Below are 20,653 nucleotides of genomic sequence, written 5' to 3' on the forward strand. Positions count from 1 at the left end.
TTCAGGGAACATGATCTTTACTTAATGTCCTAATGATTTTTGGCGTAAAAGAAAAATCTATAATTTTGACCCATAAGGTGTATTTTTGGCTATTTCTATAAATATACCCCAGCAACTTAAGTCCAGGGTCACACACAGGGTGTGTGTGTATATACATGGGGGTGCTTTGGGATTGACTAGTCAGAGATTTGCTGGGTGCAGTAATTGTGTCTCATTAATTCTTACAGTAATGCAGGGGAGCTATACAGGCTATGCAATTAGCAGGCTGAGCCCTGAATAGAGCAGTTAATCAAGGGACAAAGGCAAGAGCTCAGCAGCCATTATGCTCAGAGGATGTCAGCCCATTGTCAGGGACATAAGGAATGCATGCAGACGTGCCTTCATTTAGGACAACTCAGGCAGGGGAGAATCCAAGCCCTCTCCAGAGCTTTTCACCTCCCAACTTAAGCAAACTTTCTGCTTTTTCACTCAGTTCAGAAATAATGCTTTGACAAAAAATGGAAACTCCTTCCTAAACTGACAAGTCAGGAGAAAAATCGGAAAGGAGACTTTATTGTAATAATAATTATTGATTAGCTTATGATGTTTTTTTTTTTAAATGACACCATAAGTTTTATTTTATTTTATTTTAATTAATTTTATTATTCATTTTTTATATCCATTGCCTTTTCTTTTTCTTTTCTTTTTCTTAATTTTTTTTTTTTTTTTTACATTTTAATATAAAATATAATAAGAAAATAAGAAAATTAAATATCTGTCTGTTGACAACCCGAATTCTGGAAAGGTTGGGACGAAAAGACTTTCAAATCACATGAGCTAACATTTTATTCTCATTAGAACATAGATAACATAACAAATGTTTAAACTAAGAACGTGTACAATTTTATGCACAAAATGAGCTCATTTCAAATTTGAATCCTGCTACAGGTTTCAAAATATTTGGGACGGGGGCATGTTTACCATGGTGTAGCATCTCCTCTTCTTTTCAAAACAGTTTGAAGACATCTGGGCATTAAGGTTATGAGTTTCTGGAGTTTTGGTGTTAGAATTTGGAGCCATTCTTGCCTGATTTAGGGTTCCAGCTGCTGAAGAGTTCGTAGTTGTATTTGACATATTTTTTGTGTAGTGAGGCACCAAATGTTCTCTATAGGTGAAACATCTGGACTGCAGACAGGACAATTCAGTACCCGGACTCTTCCACTACGAAGCCATGCTGTAATAGCTGCAGTATGTAATTTTGCATTGTCCTGCTGAAATAGACGTCGTCTGGAGGGGAGCATATGTTGCTCTAAAACCTTTATATACCTTTCAGCATTCATAGTGCCTTCCAAAACATGCAAACTGCCCATACCGTATGCAATTACGCACCCCATACCATCAGAGATGCTGGCTTTTGTACTGAACGCTGATAACACACTGGAAGGTCTCCCTCCTCTTTAGCCCGGAGGACACGGCGTCCGTGATTTTCAACAAGAATGTCAAATTTGGACTCGTCTGACCATAGAACGCTTTTCCACTTTGAAACAGTCCATCTTAAATGAGCCTTGGCCCACAGGACACGACAGCGCTTCTGGACCTTGTTCACATATGGTTTCCTTTTTTTTAAGTTTAAATCTAGATTAAAGACCCATCTCTTTAACCTGTCTTACACATAATACACTATCGCAATTCTATAATTCAAGTCCGTTAAAGGATTGTTAGGCTCCATTAATTAGGTCAACTGGAACCGGCAACACTTTCCAAAACACCCAATGTATTTGTTACATTGTTCGACGAATGGCATCTATTAGTCTAATATTAGTCTGTTTCTTTCTTATTCCGAGGTCACCGTAGCCACCCAGATCCAGACTGTATCCAGATCAGATGGTCACTGCAGCCACCTGGATCCAGTCCGTATCCAGATCAGATGGTGAATCAGCACCTAGAGATGACCTCTACAGCCCTGAACGTCAGCGGAGACCAGGACAACTAGATGAGCCCCAGAGACTGATCCCCAGTAAAGACCCTGTCTCCTAAATGGCCATCGGGACAAGACCACAGGAACTCTTCTTTAGCCTAGATTTAAACTGCTGATTTTGTCTGGCTAGAGGATAATGACACTATTTCGACACACTATTTACCCGTCTAAATACTGTAAAGCTGATATAAAGCCACCCAGCTTTATATCAAGCTGATGTAAAGCTGCTTTGACACAATTTATATTGTTAAAAGCGCTATACAAATAATAGTGACTTGACTTGACTTTGCATTATAGAGCTTTAGTTGGCATCTGCAGATGGCATGGCGGGTTGTGTTTACTGACAGTGGTTTCTGGAAGTATTCCTGGACCCATTTAGTAATGTCAATGACAGAATCATGCCGATGAGTGATGCAGTGTCGTCTGAGGGCATCCAACAAAAGTCTTCGGCCTTGTCCATTACGCACAGAGATTTCTAAAGTTTTTCTGAATCTGTTGATGATGTTATGCACTGTAGATGATGAGATTTGCAAAGTCTTTGCAATTTGACGTTGAGGAACGTTATTTTTAAAGTATTCCACAATCTTTTTACGCACTTTCACAGATTGGAGAGCCTCTGCACATCTTTACTTCTGAGAGACTCTGCCTCTCTAAGACATCCCTTTTATGTTACAGACTTGATGCCAATTAACTTAATTAGGTGCTAGATGTTCTCCCAGCTGAATCTTTTCAAAATGTCTTGCTTTTCAGCCCTTTGTTGCCCCCTGCCAAGTTTTTTGAGACCTGTAGCAGGCATCAAATTTTAAATGAGCTCATTTAGTGGATAAAAGTGTAAAATGTATTTGTTTAAAAATGTTTTATGTTTCTATGTTCTATTGTGAAAAAAAATATATTGGCTCATGTGATTTGAAAGTCTTTTAGTTTTCATTTTATTCAAATTTAAAAAAGGTCCCAACATTTCCAGAATTCGGGTTGTAACTAAGTTTTGTCTTAGGCGTTGGGCTATATAAATTTATAGACAGTTTAAGTGGTTTATAAAGACAATAGGTGTGTTTGGTATGTCCTCATTTAGATGCTAGATAAACGTATGTGTGTGTTTGAATGTGTGTGTGTGTATTTTCACCCCAGTCCACAGTTGCGGTCATATCTGTCGACTCAGTAGTTTGTGAGACCTTTTACCACCTCGGAAGAGCGAGGGAGGAGGAAGGAGGAAGAGAAATCACCAGAATACTCTACCTTATCTTCCCTTTCTGTTCTCTCTCCGCAGTCCCTTTATCTCCCACCCCAGATAATCACTCACTCGGCAGTGTCGAGTGAATGAATCTCTCCTGGCCATTAAAATTAAGCATTGAATTATTGACATGTAATTAGCATGTCTTTTCTAGCAGGGCCACTGTAAAGTTTCCCTCTGCAGTTCCAGTGAAAAGCTGTATCTTTCACTCATTGTAGCTCAGCTATAACAGCATAGTAATGTAAAAAAAAAAAAAAGTATGATGAAAAGTGCCTTAAACCACAGGCTCGGAAATCCTATTTATCAAATAATACAGCTGCTAAAACTTTATCAGCATTTATTCTCACAAGTAATGCTGTCTCCCGCTTGTTATCTTAGTTGTTATGGAGGAGACGGCACAGCGTTCGGATTAGGTTTTGGATTATGCAAACATGTCAAAATATATGTGCGTAATGAGCTGCAAGATTCTCTTTCAAGACAATTATGACTACAGCGCTCTTATTTATTTATTTAACGCCTCATGTTTAAATTATTTCTTTTTTTAGCTGGGGAATTTTGGTAAGATTCTTTTTTATAATCCACAATCAGTGTGCCACAACAATATGCAGTTTATTAATAAATACATCTCACATGACTCTGAATAAAAGGTTGCTTTTCCATTGCAGTTGTCAGTTCACCTGACAAATTCCTCTCGAAGCTGAATTCCACTGAATACTAACCCGCAGATTAATTTCTCTCTTACTTATGCATTTTTTCTCAGTTTTACAGACCTGTGGTTTGACAACCTGTTTATATTAAGCCTAAGTAAATCAAATTCAGAAGTTGCCTGGTAATCTCATTTTGTTTACAGCAAACTTTAGGAACAGCAGCTTCCTGTCTGCCTGACTTAATTTCGTCTGTTTGCAGACAGGCTTTCAATTTAATGGGGAGTAATAAGAGATAATTTTTAGTAACCTACATTCTGTGGTGCTGGCATCATCCTGTCACAGAAAGTAGGTTGTAGACACTGGGAAGGTAGTGGTGGAAGTGTGTAGAGCTTTGGCAAAACTTCCGTCACCCACTTGTGTGTATGAGATGCAGGCGAGAGACACTTAAAAGCTCACACAAAAATGACATTTCTGTCATTATTTACACACACTCATGTTTTTTTCAAACTTGTATCTTGATACTGGTTTGGAGCGTCATGAAGGCAATAAAAAACCCAAAAAAACAATCACTATTTCTTTTAAATGTGCTTGAAAGGGCAGAAAGGTGTTAGACAGACATGCCACTGATTTAAAAAAAAAAAAATCTTTTCATTTTATATTATTGACACACTATTTTCCTTTTTTGATATTGTGCAGTTGCTTTGACACAATTTACATTGTTAAAAGCGCTATATAAATAAAGGTGACTTGACTTGAAACTAGTCATTGGTTTGAGGGATTAGTTTACGTAATCTTTAACCTCCCAGCTTCAATTCAGACTCTTTTTGTGAAGCAACATCTGCCAACATTTTGTTCCCAGTCCTGGAAGGAAGAAAGACAGGTGAGAGGAACAGCCAGCATCCTTTGCATTGTTGGCTGGCTTGTATCAGGATTGAAAGAAAGTAGTATCATGTCTCGTCTCTCTGAAGGATCTCCTGGTGGTCTCCAGTTTCAGAGAGTGACCATAAAGCTGTTTCCCAGCGCCTCTGTTCCATGCCTCATTGGACAGACATATCAGTGACCTTTTGTGGAGGTCTCATACATCCGGACCCTTTCCGCCACACCCCAAAACAGGCCATACGGTTCATCTGTTGCTACTTTGCATGCGTCATTTTCAGATTGCTTTCATAATCAAATTATACTTATTAATGGTGCTTGCTAGTTCAAACAAATAGTGATTCTTGACGTATCAAGCACGTTAAGTATAACAAGTTTATTTTTGCTCACACTTGACTATTAAGCTCAAAATAATATTCTGCATGAAATTTGGTCTTTTTTGTTTTGTTTTGTTTTTGTCTGCCAAATGGCTGAATGAAAATGCAAATTCACTCTCTGACAGTAGGTGGTGCTTATGGAAATGCAGAAATTCTCTAGTTAAGCCCAAAGTATACTTCGTTTTTGCACTCAAACACGTAGCCTATCAAAGTATACTCAATTTAATGTTGTGCACAAATGCGAGCTGTCAACACATGCACTCTTGAAAACTTTCTTCATGTCCAGTGTCTGCTCTATTTTTCCCCATAATTTATGACCAATAACAAATATTTATGAACTCTTTTACATCAAAGCTAGGCTATCCCATACCCTCTCGCTCAAGTCTTTGTCAATTCAGCCGTCTGTTGCTGTTGCAGTCTCCGCTGTTTTGTTGTTGTTGTTTTGTCACTTAAGTTTCGTTTTCTACTGTGAAACAATGGCCCGGGCCAGTGTGCCACCTTCAGGAACAACTGATTACTGCAAAACAAATTCAATGTGCATGAATTTGTGTATGTGCAACCTGCACATACACAAATCGTGTGGTGCGTGTACAGTATGCACAAACTATTCTGATGACATAATTTATGTCAAACACACTGTATACTGTCCCTCGCGTATGTGTAAAAATTGAAGTGTACTTTGGGCTTTACTGTACACAAAGCATCCATTTCCATTGTGGACACATTCTTGTCACGAAGAAGTAAGAAAGTCTAACAATGGTTTTAGCAGTTACATTTTTTGTATTCGCTATAGTGTTTATCAGATAACACCAAATACAGGAGTACTATGATGGTACTCAATTCGCTTAGCAATAGAGTCTGTTTGAGAGCACCACCAAGTCGTAGTTTTATGTAACAGCAGCGGTTCTGGGCATGTGACTAAATATGCAAAACTTATTGGTTGGACAGTTGATGCAATGCAAATGTTCGTGTTAGTAAACAGTTGCATTACCACTCATTCAAATGAAAATGTTTTTTGCACCAAACATTCGTCTTGGTATTAAATATTGGTTTATAATTTACATTTTTGTGCTGAAAATATGAATAACACCCCAAATTATGATGCTCAATGAGGTGTCAGATTTTCACCTATGGACAATACAACATTTAGACTGAAAGAGGGATCTGAGCCATATCTAGGGACCAGAATATCATAGAGACTTGTGAATGGACTCTTTTAACCTGGGCAGGTAAGAAACCTCATAGCAAGATGCTTCTGGGAACCTCATCAATAATGCCACAATAATTGTGGCAGTGAGTTTTGCATGGGCAAGTAGCACTCATGTGTTCTTCAAAAAATGTATAAGTCTGGTTTGGGAGGTGCAGTGGTGCTTTTTTGGTTTGAAATTTTGGCCAGACACATTGACAAAAGAATGGTTTATGGATTGTTAAGGGTCATTTGTAACAAAACAACAGCTCTGATAGTATTTAAAGGTACATTTTTTTTCCCCAAATACAGCTCGCAGACTAACAATGTAATGTGTATTCCAGTAGCTAACAATGCACCTTAAGAATGCAGATGTGTGTTTTGTTTTTAAAAGCAGAGAATTAGGGGATACTGTTCGTCCTCATTATTTTGACCCTCCCTTCAACCTATTCTATTGTTGTCTGCAGGTGCTAATGATTATGTGGCCCGCTAAGTACACCAACTCATTTGCTGAGGTGGAAATAAATTACTTCTTTAGAAGTCTTTCCTGTTGTCTCCCTAATATAATTTAGTTTGGGATGAGGGTTTGACACTCTGTAAAACCTTGAAGATTTTGGCCCAGTCTCAAGAAAACAATGTTGGTTTAATTCCTGAGGCTGCCTGGCCACCTTACAGAAGGAAAAACTCACAGAGTTCCTTTCATAAAACCAAGGGAAGTGTCTTATATTTCCTTATTGGTGTGGTTCCTGTGCTTTATGTTTGTGTTGGCGCCCTATATCCTGTAAGGTGGTTTTTCTGTATGCACTGGTATGTAAGGCCTATGGCGGATGTCTCCGATCACATGTTCTCTGGTGATGATGGGATGGACAGCAAGATTTTTCCACTCATGTCCCAGCTTGACTGTCTCACAAAGTTTGCCTAAGAATATTCAAACACTAACTCACAATGACAAAAATGAGCAAGCACTTTAATACGTATATACACATTGTGATATTGGCTCTTACTGTGTGTCTTTCATTGTAAGAGCTGGAGTATGAACCTGGAGCCTGGTTGTAGTGCCCTGGGGTCTCAAATTGCTAGGGGCCTTTAAAGCCTTAGGCCAAGAAGTCCAAGAGTGCCCTCGTTGCATTTTAAAATGTAAGGTGACCACTAGGGCCCCTTGGCACATGGCAGCTGACGACTAGGGCCCTTGGACCCTTGAGCGCATATGTTGCAAGTTGATAACTAGGGCCCCCTGACACTTTGGCACATACAGCACAAGCTGACCACGAGGGCCCTCAGGCCCTTCACTGCACACGTCACAAGTTGACCACTAGGACCCCTGGGCATATGTGGCACAAGATGATAACTAGGGCTCGTAGGCCCCTAGCTGACCGCTTGGACCCTGGGCTTCTTTTTGCTCACAGTGTGAGATGACCACTAGGAACCCTGGACACCTCAGTAAATACCACACAAACTAAGCCTTCAACACATGCATCATGAGCAGAACACAAGCATAAAGCAAGGCCCCCTTAGAGAGTGCAGTGCAAACTGAACCCCAGAGACCCCAGTGCACAAAGTGCAAGTTTATCACCAGGATCACTGGCCTCCTCTACACATACAGACGAGTTCCTGATTGGCAAGTTACAATATGAACCCATCACATAATCCCTTCAACCCAAAGACATGAGCCCCAGGCGGGACCATGATCCAGCCCAGGACATGGACTGCTTCCCAAACAGGTTATTTGCAGAGTCCACTGAAAATGCTGAGCTCAGCACACCTCATACTGCTTACTGTACTATCATAACTCACAGTTCATCTTAGGGAAAGGGTGTCCAAGCCAAGGAAAATTAAAACACTGATGGTCGTCAAGTCCCTCTAATCCTAGTATCCAACTGTATCAGGGGACAGATCATATGAGCTCCAGTGTTTTAACTTCTTGATAGTCACCACATCAGCTCATGTGCATGAAGTTGAACTTTGCTCAAGTTCATCATCAACGGTCACTGTTGCTCTTGGTATCACTGAGAATTCAGCTACACACCTATTAAAGGGTGGAGCGGTGGCTCAGTGGGTAGTGGCCTCATGGCAAGAAAGTCTCCGGTTTGAGTCCCAGCTGAGCCCTAAACTCTCAGTGTAAAGTTTGCATTTTTTCCCCCATACACGATAGGTAATTTGTTCATAAATGGACTGGGTGATTGTGCATTCAAGGTCTTTCTCTGTCTTCGTCTAGGCTTCCCTGCAATCCTGCATAGGACAAGTGGTTTAGAGAATGGATTATTATTATTGCAGTTTTTGTGAACTGAATTGAAAACCCAAATATATCAATATCCACTATATGCAAACCAGCTACACACACATTCCACTGCAACTGTTTGTCTTTATGTAATCACTCTGATAACAATGTGTCTGGTGAATAGAGTAATGTTTGTGATTGTGAAAATAGATAAAGAGGGAGTGAAAGTGTGATACGATAAAGGGACAGAAACATATCAAGCTTTGTTGATGGGTGATCTTTGCGTCTTGCGTTGGCCCAGGAGACATGGACAGTGACAAAAGACATCAAAAATGACAACAAGCTACACAGTGTAGTCGCAAATGTCATTAATACCCAAAGTGTGAGATGAAGGGAGTGAAGACACCATAAATGAGCGACACGTCCATTTGGACTTTTGATCAATTTTTAAATTCCCAGCTTTCATGTCATGTCCTAATTCTTTATGCAGAACCAATTTCAGACAACACAGTGGAATCTCAGCTCGACAGGTTAAAAATTAATGAGCCTGTCAATGCGGGAACATTATGTTACTGTTTAACCGCACACTTCGTTAAATATTCAATCTCAGGAAAGCAAACATTGGATCCCTGAACTCTTAGCTTCACCTCCCCCTGCCGTGTGTGTGCTTTTATGTTTGTGTGTGTTTACTCAGATGCTTTGTCTTAATTGGAATTGTTTCTACAGGACTTTCAGGCGGCGTGCTACACCGATGTAGACTAGCTAATACATCGTTTTCGTTATTTTCACAGTTGCCCAGAAAATTGAGTGGTGGTGTCTTATTAAGGAACCTAATTTAGAGGGTGAACACCTAACCAATTATATCTAATTGGATGATTATAGCACAGCCTTCAAAAGACACCTTTCTGACTCTGGAGACAATTTTATGACTGAATCGCTGAATACTTTTGACCCCCAGTTTGCACTCAACAGATCATGATTAGCATTGTATGAACCACAAACAAGCTATGAAATCTTGGCAGTGGGTTTAATAACTGCAAACACAAGACAATTTAGAGGTGTAACAAACATTCAATCTTATGACTTTTTTTTTTCAGTCACTTTGTTGGTGTTCTTTCTCACCCCAAACAAGAAGTGTTAAAACTATGCTAGCTGACTATTAGCAGAAGAATGAAAGACATTAATCAAAATGTGTCAAACAAAATTAAAATGACTCTTAGCAAACGTGTGTGCACCAGTGCAGGGATGACCAAAGATGTGTAATATAAAACTGAGTCAGTAACGCTTACCATCTGAAACATTTGAATTCACCATTGAGTAAACATCCGGCCACTTGGCTACGGAGCACACCGCCATCCCTGTCAATCTCTGGTGGTCGACAAAAGACTTTAGTAATATCTATTGTCACTTTACAACTGTGTCCTACATGCCGTATGGCCTGGCAGCAGTGACAGATGAGGTGAACATGGTGCGGCTAATTCAGCATGTCCTCTCCCAGCAGGCCTCCTTACACAACGCTAATAGGATGGGACCCATTGTCTGTGGGCCAGGACCACCATGCTCCTCACCATCCACACAAACACAATGACCCTCGCTGGGCCTTGTCTCAGCGAGCGAGTCTTTTCAATTTTAGAACAAGAGAGACTGATGAGGGCATTCATGCATTGAGGAATAGCGTCGAGCTAGTGTCGTATATTCACATATGGTGGATATACATTTTAAAGCACCATGAGAATATTTGCATATACTACTCATTTTTACTTTTTTACTTTAATTAATATTTTGTAATCTGCAGGGGCTGACAGCTACTTAGTTGTAGCTCATTAGCATGTTAATACAGTAACTAATTCAGCTGGCAAAATGCATTTCTTTTAGGCAAAGTCAACTTGTGTGGCAAAGTTAGCCCCGATCACCAATGACTAAAGCTGGCTGCACACTAGACGATTTTCAAATCTTAACCAATATTAAAACCATGCGAGACACAGACAGGGGAAGTCGTGGCCTAATGGTTAGAGAGTCGGACTTGTAATCCGAAGGTTGCGGGTTCGAGTCTCCGGCCGGCAGGAATTGTAGGTGGGTGGAGTGAATGTCCAGCGCTCTCTCCACCCTCAATACCACGACTGAGGTGCCCTTGAGCAAGGCACCGAACCCCCAACTGCTCCCCGGGCGCTGCAGCATAAATGGCTGCCCACTGCTCCGGGTGTGTGTTCACGGTGTGTGTGTGTTCACTGCTGTGTGTGTGCACGTTGGATGGGTTAAATGCAGAGCACGAATTCCGAGTATGGGTCACCATACTTGGCTGAATGTCACTTCACTTCACATGAAGACAGTTCAACCAATTGTTAGCCTTATAATCCTCTGAATGCACACACTAGATGATTCGAGCAGACCGCACACTTGAAGATTGTAGGAGCGATTTCACAGTGACACGTGATCTCACGGAGACTCGCGAGATCAAACGTGACTTGAGAAGAAAAACAAATAGAGGACAATCGACGCTGTCAGCTGGCTCTCCTGGCGTGCGATCGGTTTCACAGTGAAAAACTAAGTATACAAAAGAAAATGGGTGATGTTCTCTGCTTTCACGGCATGTTTGTGGCTGCCAGGTTTCAGCTATGCATGCAACAGCCGGTGAGTGACACTTGCTTGCTCTCATTGGCTATCGCGGGTATCACGTCAGAGGCAGCCCGTTTGATATTTACGTTTTGAGTTCGGCGACGCTCCATCTCGTCAAAATCATCTAGTTAGGTAACTAACTACTTGCGCAATCATCTGATACTCTTTGTAACCTGAGCTCAAACATACTGTAGCACATTGTGGCCTTACTCGTAGTTTTGCAGTAAATTTGCAAGTAAATTTAAACCAGCATCTTTATGCCATATGCTGGCTTGGATGTAACAGTCAGGAATTATTAAAATAAAATAATTATTAAAGTAGCTGTCAAAACATCTTCTTTACTGTTCTTCCAAAACAAAACAAAAAACAACTATAAAAATACAAATCTACATATCGGATGGCCTGAATGTGAATAAATTAACAGCATTTTTTTACTTGTGGGTGAATAAAAAACAAACAAACAAAAAAACAGACAAGTTGCCATGCTTGAGAATGGCATGATTTATGTCATTCTCAAGATCACACCATCTCCAGCTGTTTAAACAGTAAAATGTCAGATTTCTTCGTTCAGAAAGTATCAACCGGTTCAATACAGTCTTTAAGATTATATAGTGATAAACTGTTAGCTATCACTTTACATATAGATTGGGGACCAGCTATGTGTACTCACAAATACTTGAGGTTTTAGTTTCAGAATGTGAAAGCCGTTTGCGAGGTCCACACAGGTGTTTGTTCAACAGGAGAGACATCACCGCTGACCTCTGTGCTTCAGCCAATCGCAAGCCTGCAAATCTCTTCAGCTCTAAAGCTATAGGAAGACTATAGGGAGTGTGTGTGAGCGTGAGAGAGGCATCTGGAACAGAAATCTGAATCCAGGCTGGAAGATTAAAGCAGACTCCTATCTGGCGCCGGTACTCAGAGTAATCCATATCGTTGCTCAGCGCTAATGTTTCCTCCGCAGAATCAAGCAAGGCTTTGCTATCTGATTGGGCGCTCATTTTGCGATGGAACGGGATGCGAGAGAATGCAGAGGAGCCTTTGAAATGGCCTGATGTTCTATTAGCAATTCTAAACAGCTCTCTCTGTCACAGTAGCACTTTTCCCACATCAGCTTATATTTCACGTTGTGCCAGGGGGCGTATGCACGAATGCATTCCGGTTTCAAACTGTTTTTGATGCAGTTCAGCTGCACCTGCCTTGCCCAAGCAGAGACGTGACAATCCCAGAGTTCCAAGCAGCTGCAAAGGTTTTCAACACTCTGAAATCGGAAACTGTGATTTTCAGATAATACAATTATATAATTAAATAATATTTCATTAATAATAATATTTTAGTCATTATTGAAATTGGTAAAGTTATTTTTACGTAGCTTTAATTTTATCAATAATATATATATATATGTGTGGGTGTGTGTGTGTGTGTGTATTTGTGTGGGTGTGTGTGTATTTGTGTGAAAGTATGATGTAATTCTGTTAAATTATTTATATTTAATAATTAATTACTTGATCATTTTATGTCCGGTTACTTTAGGGGACTTTATTTATTTATGATTAAGATCATATATGCAAAATATATAAATATAATAAAAATAATTATATTTCATAATTATATATATAATAATATATTATATGCAATATTTAATTAATTTTCACATTTCTGTATATCATACATATACTGTATGTAAAATTAAATATTTTACTCATTTAATTTATTTTTTAAAAAGTTATTTGGGGAAATTTATCTTGATATATCAAATGTAAAAGAAAAAAACATTTATAATATATTAATCATATTCAACATTGTTTAATTGTTGTTTAATTATATTCGTAAAATGTAAAAATATAGTAAAATCAATTATGTTTAATAATTAATTACTTGTTTAATTTAGTATCAAGTTACTTTATGGCACCTATTCTCATTTTGCACGTGTAAAAAAATTATAATATAATAAAGTTATGGTTTCATAGTATATTTTTTATATTATATTAATTATTTTATTTAGTATCAAACTATTTCAGGTTGCTTTATTTTTATAAATTGTCAAATTTAAAACTATATTAAAATATTGTAAATTAGAATATTGTAAATATTAATTATATTTAATATTGATTATTTATCTCATAACTGATTCTTATTTTACAGATTATCTATGTAAACGTAAAAATGTAATAAAATTAATTCTACTTTAATTTTCAGTTAATTCTCATTTAATATTAAATTATACTCATGCTTAAATTAGTTTTATAGATTATATACATGCAATTGTGCTGTTTATTCCATCAATTTTATTTAAACAATCTCAGATAAACTAGCTTTCTGCCTTCAATGGAAGTCAGCAGGTCGGTGTGTGGGAGTGAGTGAGTGAGTGATCGTGTGTGTGTGTGTGTGTGAAAGAACATAGTAGTGTCCGTGTGAATGTGTGTATGGTTTGTATGACAGATGGACACCGGCTCTGCACTTTTGCGAGTGGAAAATTGAAGCCACATCCCCTCTGACCTGATTACCATGGTAACCTTTGACCCAGAGGTCATCTGCACACAGAGCCTCATGCATTCATGCAGCCTTTCAGCAGCAAAACAAACCCCTGCAAGACGAATCCAACAAGAAAAACACTGTCTCATTTAAAATTCATAGTCCGAGGGCCCCCAAAACATACATTTAACATGCACTTTTCTATGGCAATAACCATACAACCAACAGGCATCATCACAGACGTGCCCAGGGTAAAAATATTGTGAAAATAGCAGCAGAGGCGCCGCAATTCTCCGCTGACAAGAGCATGTGGAAGCGTTCTAGTCCCAGGGCGGGTCTCTGACAGTCTAAGTATACACTGAAGCAGGTGTATCTGAGCCATAACAAACCCACTCATCCTAGTCAAACAACAGCCACGGGAAAAAATTCCTGGAGTCGAATCATTTAGGAAGGGAGGACAGTTTAAGGTAATTGCATGGTGTGTCACATTGCCCATCCTTATTTTTTTTACAGGCCTAAAATATAACCACAATTGATATCGCCTCAGGAAGTGTCAGCTTGGTTGAAGCATTTTTCTCAAGGTGATTGCTGTTTAATGGGTATATGTATGTGCGCTTGAAAATAATATAGTATGGCTCTCAGTAGATAAATATAGTCCTGATTAATATTTAATATGTGTTTATATATATTTTTAACCTCAAATTTTGATGTTGCAAAAAATTTGGCCCATATATGTGAATGTACATATAAAAAAAAAAAAAAAAAAAAAAAAAAAAAAAATTATATATATATATATATATATATATATATATATATATATATATATTATTATTATTATTATTATATTTTTTTTTTAAGCTGCAGTCCGTAACTTTTTTTGGTTAAAAATTACCCGAAATCAATATTAGAGCAAGTACATAACCAGCCAGTGTTCAAAAATATCGCCTTACTTTAGCCCGATTCACAACGGTTATCTTGTAATAATGTAATATTTTTTTTTACTAAGAAATAAAATTTGTTTCAACGATGTTCATTAGCCTGTGCTAAAGTTAACTAACATTTAGTTAATTATTGTATTTTTATTAATTAATGTTAACAGATATGTATAAATACTAAAACAATGCATTAGTAATTGGACCTTATTGTAAATTGTTGCCAGATATAATAAATATAATATTTCAGAAATGTTGAGCTTCAGTGATAATTAAATTTAGCCATATAAACATAAAAAAACTTTAGCTTTTATTAATTTAAATTTTTAATTTATATTACATTTATTTGGAATGTAAAGTAAAATGTTTATATATTATGTTTTGTATGTAATATAATAATTCATATATATATATATGCACACACACACACACACACACACACACACACACAGACACATACATTATATTTTCAAAATAAAAATTATATATTAAATTACACAGAAAATCCCATGAAATTGTATGAAAAGATATGTAATATAAAAAAATAAATATCCATATAAATTCTGATGCAATGTTATGACTTAAGAATACTCAAAAAGACCTGTTTTTTGGTGTTTTTTGTCATTTTTGGAGCAGTGTTCATTCACATTGCCTACCATCCTGCACATTCTGCAAAACATCTCCTTGTGTGTCCCATGAAAGAAATACATGAGGATGAGTACATGACATAATATTCATATCCCTTTATCAGCCTTGTCACTAACTTCATCTACAGTGTCACTGTTTGGTCATATACAAGTTTATAAAATTGCAGCAACAAGCGTTTTGAGCTGTCATATCTCGAAGTGACTGTGGCTCCTCTGGCTTTAGCACCCATCTGTTCAGCCATACACCGTCCAGGACCGGCTTGGCGTGCAGAGCAGTGTGTAGCTGTCACAGAGGACCAGGGTTTTGTGTTTGTGATGGGGAGGCAGTTCGTCTTGTTAATTCTGCAGATGGACAGGGGTGAGGATTTGCCCCGTGGTAAAGTACGCTCACTGGCACTGAATGTCTCACTGCTGTTCGGGAATCAGTCTCAGACGGGCAGACGGCCAGACGGCCAGACGAGATGGACAGACAGCCAGACAGGCAGACGGACAGACAGGCTAAGATATCGCCTGCAGTTATTCAGAACCCTGCAGTCTGGCTGGAGTGAATTTGACTGGAGGCAAGGGGCAGAGCGAGGATTGCTGAGAACACCACACACACACACATTGCTTAGGCTTTTCTTTCTCTTCTTCCCTGATATAATGATCAGATATGCAGAGCGGTTGTGGTTCCCCCCACAGACCCCGGATTTCTCATGTCAAATCACTTTGACTGCATAGGAGTCATGGCAGGGTGGAAGCCCTTGTGATCAGACCTCCTCTCCGTCTTTCTACGCTCACTTGCAATCGTTCGCAATTTAATGATTGCGGTTCTGATTCTGATGCACTTAAAGGGATAGTTCACACAAAAATTAAAGTATTGACTTACCCTCCACTTGTTCCAAACCTGTATGAGTTTCTTTCTTCTGTTGAACACTTGAACACAAGAGAAGATATGTTGAAGAACGTTGGTAAGCAAACAGTTGATGGTAGCCATTGACTTCCATTTTTGTTTATTTTTTTCCCATTCTATGGAAGTCAGTGGCTGCTGTCGGAAATCATAAATCAACATTCTGTCATCATTCACTCACCTTCATGTCATTTTAAACATGTATGACTTTCTTTCTTTCATAGAAAATAAAAGGAGAGATTTTAAAGAATGCTCATGCTGCTCTTTTCCATACAATGGAAGCGAATGGGGATTCTGGTTGTTGTGCTTCAAAACGACAAAAAGCACCATAAAGCATCAGAACATATCAACTTGTGCACAATTTTCCTTGTCATCTGAAGTCACAAAGCTTTGTGTCAGAAATAGGCTGAAATATAAGCTGTTATTTACAGAGATACATACAAAACTTGTAAGAACTACAAAAATGGCTCCTTGGTTCCTAATGCTATTGGTACTTGTGTCGTGTGACAAAACATCACTGAAATGGTGCAATGTTGAATTTTTCCTCAATTTTTTAATTGTTTCTTGCACTGAATTTAAAATATTTGATTCGGTTTCAGCCACAATAATATTATTTAATGCAAATCATAATTTAATACAAAAGTGTGAATGCACACTATTCTAAAAGTTGGAGTCTGTAAGATGATTGTTTTTTATTATTATTAATACTTATGGTAACACGTTAGAATAGGAAACACTTATTCACTATGAACTACGACATTTCCCTCAGTATATTCCTAATTTGCTAAATTGTTAAATTTAGGTCTTGGGTAGGATTATGGATGTGTAATAAGGTCATGTAGAATAAGGCATTAATATGTGCTTAATTACTACTAATAAATGACTAATATTCTAGTAATATGCATGCTAATAAGCAACTAGTTAAGAGACCCTAAAATAAAGCATTACCAGTGTGACCATACGTATTCAGCAAGGACAAATTAAATTGATAAAAAATGACACTAAAGAAATTTTATACAGAAATTGAGATTTATATTTGACATAAATGCTGTTCTTTTTAATTTTCTAATCATGAAGAAACATAAACATGTATATAGTTTCCACAAAATAAAAATAAAAATCAGAACAACCGTTTTCAATAATAAACGTTTCTTGGGAATCAAATCAGCAGTTTATGCCACTGAAGACTGCGGCTGCTGAAAAAAAAAAAAAAAAACACATAACATTACTGTTTTTTTTTGTCTATATTTTTTATTAAAAATGCAGCCTTGGTGAGGATAAAAGACTTTAAGAAAAACATTTTAAAAATCTTACCTCGGCCACCATCCTTTTAACAGCAGCTTATATATTTTTTCACTACAATTGTCATATGAAACTACTAAACTGCATATCATATGCACGCCAACAAATTTCGTATCATATGGATGCAAAAACAGCGTATTATATGCGCGCCAAACATGTTCATATCATTTGTACGTCAAAGTCCATTTTTGCGTATAAATACCATTTTTATTTGCCGTACTATTTATACCATTTTCATGAGTAACACACAGTTCTCGGTTTATTTCACCTTGAAATTAGCGAGTCTTCTTGACCAATTCATTAAAATGATTAGTTAAATTGGACTACACTGGTAGTGATCTTTGTTGTTGCATGCAACCAGTGAGGAAAAAACAATATAAGACACTGAAAGCATTGTGTATTTATTGTTTTTGTATTATTTTCTGATGCCCAGTATTTATCTCTCATCCCTTTTTCAATTCACATTTCAATTCAGCACAAAAAGTTCCTCACTTGTCGCAGAGATGCTGAATTATGGTAAATGGGGCAGAATGAGAATTAAAGTGTGAGAGGAAATTTTCCTTCCTCCGCCCACAGACACACACATTCACACTCTTGCACTGAAATCTCATCTCCGGATCTGCTGCAAAACAAGATAAACTGAATTAATACCATTATTTTACAGGACCGTTCCTCCCACTGACTAAAGCTAAAGAGAGATGAGATGTAGAGGTGATGTAGATCAATGGAAAACAGAACAACCTTACAGCTCTTTGAATTATGGGATAAAACGGCCACATTCAGGACCAGGTGTTCATTTTATTTGGAGTTTAATGAGGCAAATCTGAAGCGCATATTTTTATTTCCGCTGTATAATATATAAAATGTTCTCAAACATTCATGAGTGGGTTGTCTGTTGCACTTCTGAACAGGAAATATTATTTGAATATTTAAAGTAATTGACTATTAGTTTCTTGGCAAATCTGGGCATGTATGAGACGATGTTGAGATATTTTGTAAAATATACAATATACAAGTTTGGAAATTTTTGTTTTTGAAAGAGAAGTCTCTTAAACTCACCAAGACTTATGCAATATTATTACAATTTAAAATAACTGTTTTCTATTTGAATATATTTAAAAATGTAATTTATTTAATATATGGCCAAGATTAGGCCATAGTCAAACCAGTTTTGACAATATGGGTCCTTTAAGATCAGTCAGTGCAAGTTTCTTTCAGTTCCTGGAGTCGGACTTACATTTTAGACTTACATTTTAACAACTCAGACTTACATTTTAGTCTGGGACTAGGCCTAAAAATTGCTTATAAATCTGTCATTATGCTATAACATTGCCAAATCTTGTATTTATTTATTTTATTTTTTTCCAGTTAGCACGTTTTTGTATTTCTTTTTGGAACAGATTGATCATAGGCCTCACTGCTCTGAGCTTATGCACCTCAGTGTTTGAGTAAAAACAAAACAAAACATCATTTATGGATAATTTTGAAGTTCACTCAAGAACTAAGGTGCATGAGCTCAGATCAGTGAGGCCTATGGTCAATCAGTTCCAAAAAGAAACACAAAATGTGCTAATGGAAAGAGAAAAGAATGAAAAAGTTGATAATACTGATTCAAAGATTTGGCGATAATATAGCATAACGAGAGAATTATAAGCACCGTTTTATAGGGTGGTCATTTTTGACCGGCAACATCATGTGTAACAAGGTGGGAAAATCCCCCCCAAAAGTAAAACGAATATAATCATTTTTAAGGTTTTATACCCTTCTTTGAGCAAAGTCAGTCAGTTTTAGTCCATTGTGAAAACATTAACTAGTATTAACATAAGTAGCACATTATTTTAAGGTGTCCTTGTTAAACATGTTACATGTACTTACTATTATAATAACAATACATTAGAATTGCCTGCAAGTAACTCTAAGCCAAACCCTAATCCTAATGCTAACCATATAGTACGTATATGTAGTTAATTAATATTACTCAGTAATTAAATGTATAATTACACGGTAACAAAGACACCTTAAAATAAAGTGTAAAAAAAAAACATCTCTCTGGGTCAAAATGACCGGAACACAACATGAAGGTTATTAAGTCTCCGTTGGCTCTCCATTCAAACTAATAGCCGTCTAGGAGAGACATTAAAGAAATGTTTATTTCCTGTGGCAGCAGACATTATGTGCCATTCCAACACTGAACACTCCTACACAACAACCTTAAAAATTTAGCTCTTTTCTTGTGCTATATTGTGTTGACAGCAGAACACATGTCCTAATGACCATTTGTAGAAAATAACATCCTTCTCATGTTTGCTAAGAAAAACTTTCCTTTCAAATCCAGCAAGCTGAAAATAGCTCTTCTTCCTGACAGCGCTTGTTTGTTGATCGTCCCAGTCATTCTTAAAGCACATTAACAGTATTGAGAAGCAAAGATGAGTGATTTCCTGGAAGTCTGAAGAATGTGCAAGACATACAATTCACAGTTCATTAACTCTCAACCCAGACCATATAAATAACAGAGAAACACTGAAGACGGCATAAAAACCAGACAAACTTTGCATTCATAATGATAAAAAACATCCTCCTTTGACAGCAGCTTGTGACCAAGGCTTGACAAAATGGAAAAAAACTCAAGTGATGCTAAACATCTGTCCTCTTGGTTTGAATCATCTAATGAAACGCACATGATTCTTACCTTCTTTAAAGAAAATGTGAGTTGTTGCCATTCAAATGTCATCACCATGATGCTAGGCTGTTTCCGGTGGTTGCTATTGTAGATGCCAACTTGCCCGGGTCAAAGAAGGCCTCTTCTAAGTCTCTTCTGGTCAATGTCAGTCTAAGTGTGTTTGGAGCAAAGTTACATGCCAACGTTTAATAATCACATATCAGTTTGTTTCTTTATTTAATAAGAAAATAAATTATGCAGTTGTCATGAACGACTTGGATCATAACACATTTGCCTGGAGAACTAAATATATCTTCCTGTGTGTGTGTGTGTGTGGAGACCACAAGTCTGTTTGGAGACTGAAAGCAACTGGCAAATGTCCAATACAACCATTTAAACCATAATGATCTGAGCCTCTGTTTCTCTTTGTCATTGTGCCATGTTGACTCACAGAGCGAGTAGTTTTCTATCTACTGGAATTCTCTTTCTCCCTCTATCAGCTGTAAAAACATTGGCATGACAATTAGTAGCTCGTACTGGACCTGTCTAAATAAAGTGAAAGAGAAAAAGATGAAGACTTGGGAAGAGGTGGTATAGATTTGGTGCAGATAAAATTATCTCCATAGGATAGTTGAACAATAAAT

This window comes from Barbus barbus (genome assembly GCF_936440315.1).
Source record: "Barbus barbus genome assembly, chromosome: 44".
NCBI classification, from domain to species: domain Eukaryota; kingdom Metazoa; phylum Chordata; class Actinopteri; order Cypriniformes; family Cyprinidae; genus Barbus; species Barbus barbus.